The 5,345-nt window shown below is 39.0% G+C and overlaps 1 protein-coding gene across 1 annotated transcript in view; it reads left to right on the top strand.

The window, feature by feature from the left end:
• The window catches only part of ATP6V1A (ATPase, H+ transporting, lysosomal 70kDa, V1 subunit A), a 61,371-nt gene that overhangs the window by 444 nt on the left and 55,582 nt on the right, over nt 1-5,345 (top strand). The window lies entirely within an intron of this gene.

Here is a 5,345-nt window from a genome sequence, read left to right on the forward strand (position 1 = left end):
TTGACCCCCTCCCCTCGTCCAATCCCCGCCACTGTGGTCGCCCCTGCAAACTTAGGGGTTGAGATGTTCACCTTTCCCGGGGCTGGGGGTGAGTGCGGCCATTATGGGTCCCCATTCAAGTCTTTGGGGCTTCGGGTAGTGGGGTTAATTCAGACATTAGTTGGGGTCTGCAGTAGTCTCCAGGTCTCAATCCCCAAAGCCTGTTCTTTGGCAGAGGCCTTGTAAGGTCTTCCCCTTCAGCTCCCGAGTGGGGAACCGGGAGATAGGAAAAACCCCGGAGGCAGAGGCGGCTCCTGTGAGACAGGCTTAGGAGAGAACGTCGCGATGCACACACTCTCTCACTGCAGTCACTGTTAAGCTTGCTTCCTAGTGTGCATTCTCAGTAATTCTAGTTTTTATCTGACATCCCTGCGAGAGATGTTCACAACTTTTGAATGGGTCTGGAATGGTAAAAGGTGGCTTTTTACTTTTCTCTTCTCCAATTTTATGGTGTAGAAACGGAGAGGATACTTGAAAGAGTAAAGCTATACTAGCTTCAAAAACAGGCAGTGTTGTTAATGCGACAGTTTAGATTGAATGAGGAGGCGTTAAAAGATGGTGTTGCGATGTCATGATCTGCAGGAGACCCAGGCTAGCTTATGCAGAACTGACTTCCCTGGAAGGGAGTAATTCTTCAGAAACAAATTGGGCTGGAAAGGTAATAAACCAGTGCGTTTGACCGTAAACTTAAAGGTTAGGAGGTTAAGTCTAAATATTGCTGACTTCATATTTTTTACCTTTGACATCCTTTTGCCATTTCTCCCTAAAATCCTACTTAATCGCTACTCCCAATCAATTTCTTAACTAATGCTAAATTAGTATTAAGTAGCATTTGTATACCTACTTTTCCCGTTTGTAAAACTCCAGGTGACGTCTTCAGATTTCTGAAAATGCAGAAATGATTGTTTAGGTTTTTGCCCAACCCAGTGTACTCCCATTTCATGTAGTAACCAATGTAGTAATGTAGTAACCAATGTTTTGACCCCAAACAGTGTGCTTTATGGAAGAATGTTTTTCTGTTTGGGGTTAAACTCTTGTTTACACTACAAACTCAGAAAGTCCCTTCCTTCTTTTAAATTGAAAGGACTTAACAGAAATTACAAATTTGATTTTTAAAATTTAAATTACACTTTTTCTTAATCTGAAAAATCATTTTCTCAGTTAAACTTTAAAGCCAAGTTCAAAAATAGAGAAACTAGACTATTGATGCTCATTACTAGATAAGATAACCTTAAGATCTTTCTTGCTTTCTCTAAGTAATGAAAACCACTGTTATGCTTTACAGTTTTAGTGTTTTGTGCATATATCTATATTGGTATATACCTAATCTGTTGAGATGTTTATGTTTCGGGATGTCTGCTACTGATACATAGTTTTTATCTATTGATTTGCTCCAGAATGAGATTCCCTGATCTCTAGAGGACAGAAAAACATAAGCAGTGTTGCTTCATTGCCCAGGTGACATTTCACCAATTAAAACGAATTCACCAAATAATAAGGATTTTTGAAGTCCAAATCAGTCCTGTCTGGGTGAGACCAAAATGGGATAGAGAAAGCAGGCTAAAAAGCATTGAGTCCTAGAGGAGAAAATGTCAATGTGAAAGAGATTGAATGAGTTTGCAGTTTTACTTCACAATTCCCCTGATTTTAGGAAACTTACTAAAGCAATCATTTAGACCACTAATGAAATCTGAAAGATTGGCAGCAGGAATTGGTGACTGAATTACTATTAAAGTTGAATTTGAAAAAGAGTTTTGATATTGTACAGTTTTCACAAACAAGTGATCTCTGTGTGGCATGGAATCTATTTCTGAGACTAACTTTATCTGTCAATGAGCATTATATGTAGAAATCTCTTTTTTTTTTTTTGGCTGCACCATGCAGAATGTAGGATCTTAGTTCCCCAACCAGGGATTGAACCCAGGCCACCTCAGTGGAAACACAGAGTCTTAAGTACCGGACTGCCAGGGAATTCCTCTGAGTCCTAACTACTGGACTGCCAGGATATTCCCTATATAGAAATCTTAACATTCGTTAGAGAACTGTGCTGAAGTTCAGTATTAAATGGCACACAGGGGTTCTTGTGTTTGAGTCCCCAACAGCTCTTGTATGCTTACTCTGAAGTCTTGCTTATATGTCACTATCTTTATAGGTTATGGCCAGCACCAAGAATGCTTTCTTCCTCTGTGGGCAGAGCTAGGCACTCACTTCTGTAGAATACTGCACAATATTCTTCTATTTTCACCTCCAGAACATTGTTTTTAATTACTGTTTGTTAGGCTGTACCTTAGTAAACTATACAACTCCTAGGAATTCAAGGACAGTGTCCCTACTCTTGGTCTTTAGCTCCTGGATGATGAAGTAGATGGGCATTCAATGAATTGTTTATTGACTGTGTATGAGATAACTGGACAGGGAGATTGAACTAGTTTTAAAATTCCTGCAGATCATAATGCCTTCTAAGGTAACACACTAGATACTAGCTTTCAAGTATAAATTGTCAATAGCAGCTATGAAAATCATGGTCAGTAGAATAGATATAAACCTCAGACATAATAATATGTCTTTATTAACATAGTGACCAACTTATTTTCACAGCATATATGTTTGTAATGTGTTTGGATGATATGGGAGGGAAGGAGAGTGGGGTGAGTTGTATTTAATGTAAAAGGGGGCACTGAAAGCTACATGTGCTATAGCGCTAGACTAAAAGTCAGTAGATCATCCTTCAGCACTGCCACTTTAGTTATATGCTTTTTAGAAAAGTTGGGATTGGGGGCTTTGGGTTTGATGTTTAGGACCTTTCTGTCAAGGGTATTAAGATTTCAAATTAGAGAAACCCTAAATAATCTATGTGAAAGTTTTTTTAAAACTAAGTGGTATTTAAATGTGAAGCAAGATTGTACAAACTTTACAAGAATAGATTTCTTGATCGCATAGACCTGGGTTCAAGTTCTGGCCTTACCACATATTTAAGCTGTGTGACCTTGGACAGTTTGCTTAATCTAAGCTTAAATTTCCTCATGTTTAAATCTATGCTGTGCTGCTAAGTCACTTCAGTCGTGTCCGACTCTGTGCGACCCCATAGACGGCTGCCCACCAGGCTCCTCTGTCCATGGGATTCTCCAGGCTAGAGTACTGGAGTGGGGTGCCATCGCCTTCTCTGAATCTATGCTATAGATACTGTTAAATTAGATCATGAATGCACAGGGCTTAGTAGATACTTTGTACATTTTAAAAATTAATTTTACTGATATCTAGTCGCCGTCCCCGGTGGAGCCCATGCTGGGAAAGATTGAGGGCAAGAGGAGAAGGGGGCAACAGAGGATGAGATGTTAGTATGGCATCACTGACTCAATGGACATGAATTTGAGCAAACTCAGGGAGATAGTGAAGGACAGGGAAGCTTGGTGTGCTGCAGTTCATGGGGTTGCAAAGAGTTGGATACGACTTAGCAACTGAACAATAACAATTTGTACATACTGAATTTCTAAAGGAGACTTTTAGATACCCTATAAAATTAGGCAACAAGTTTGGGATATGGAGAAAGGAGTAAACTTTGAAATAAGGCTATTACTAATAGCAAAAAAAATGTACCTCTAGCAAAGATTCTAAAACATTTTATTATTTCTTTAATTATCTTTTTTTTTTTTTTTTGGCTGCACTGGGTCTTCGTGCTGTGCGGGTTTTTCTCTAATTGTGGTGAGATGGGGCTATTCTTTAGTTGCAGACTTGTGGTGGTGGTTTCTCTTGTTGTAGAGCACTGGCTCCAGACATACCACCTTCGGAAGCTGCGGCACGTAAGCACAGTTACCTCGAAGCATGTGGGATCTTCCTGGATCAGGGATCAAACCCATGTCCCTGCATTACAAAGTGAATTGTTAACCACTGGACCACCAGGGAATCCCTAAAACAGATTTATTAATAGAAGCTAAGAAATATCAACATAAAGCCCATTATTTTGGCAACTGCAATGACAGTATTTTCTGTATAAAGATTTTCCAGAGGTTGTGATCATTAATATGTGAAATCAGTTTAAAGAGGTATTTATTTCTAAATTCTTATAAAAATGTATTAAAATTATCTCAACCTGTACAGGAGGGACTTTTGAGTTTGTGCTTATATTTTAAATTTCTGTCCTTTATTCTAAATTTGTTTAATCCTATTTTTATATTGGAAAATATCAGTAAATTAAATAGTAATTGAAATGTAGCTAGCATAAGTTTATGTTTCACCTTAATCCTAAAAAAAATAACTCATTTCTTCTAAGGAAAGATTTTATGAAGAGATTATTGAATATTCTCTTTAATGTCAAGTTTTCTATTATAGTGAAATAAATTATGATGAGTAACTATATTTTACATTTTTCCATAGAGACTTTAAAAGCTACTATGTTTTTGTTTCCTGCTATGAACTGAAAGTGACTTTGGTTTATATAAGTGTATTCTTTTATCATATAGTATATACATATTACATATATATAGTAAACACATAGACATAGTGTGTATATTTATCAGATCAGATCAGATCAGTCGCTCAGTCGTGTCCGACTCTTTGCGACCCCATGAATCACAGCACACCAGGCCTCCCTGTCCATCACCAACTCCCGGAGTTCACTCAGACTCACGTCCATCGAGTCAGTGATGCCATCCAGCCATTTCATCCTCTGTCGTCCCCTTCTCCTCTTGCCCCCAATCCCTCCCAGCATCAGAGTCTTTTCCAATGAGTTGACTCTTCGCATGAGGTGGCCAAAGTACTGGAGTTTCAGCTTTAGCATCATTCCTTCCAAAGAAATCCCAGGGCTGATCTCCTTCAGAATGGACTGGTTGGATCTCCTTGCAGTCCAAGGGACTCTCAAGAGTCTTCTCCAACACCACAGTTCAAAAGCATCAATTCTTCAGCGCTCAGCCTTCTTCACAGTCCAACTCTCACATCCATATATGACCACTGGAAAAACTATAGCCTTGACTACACGGACCTTTATTGGCAAAGTAATGTCTCTGCTTTTGAATATGCTATCTAGGTTGGTCATAACTTTCCTTCCAAGGAGTAAGCGTCTTTTAATTTCATGGCTGCAGTCACCATCTGTAGTGATTTTGGAGCCCAGAAAAATAAAGTCTGACACTGTTTCCACTGTTTGCCCATCTATTTCCCATGAAGTGGTGGGACCGGATGCCATGATCTTTGTTTTCTGAATGTTGATCTTTAAGCCAACTTTTTCACTCTCCACTTTCACCTTCAAGAGGCTTTTTAGTTCTTCTTCACTTTCTGCCATAAGGGTGGTGTTATCTGCATATCTGAGGTTA

This window comes from Bison bison, unplaced genomic scaffold, assembly GCF_000754665.1.
Source record: "Bison bison bison isolate TAMUID 2011002044 unplaced genomic scaffold, Bison_UMD1.0 scf7180017864215, whole genome shotgun sequence".
NCBI lineage: Eukaryota > Metazoa > Chordata > Mammalia > Artiodactyla > Bovidae > Bison > Bison bison.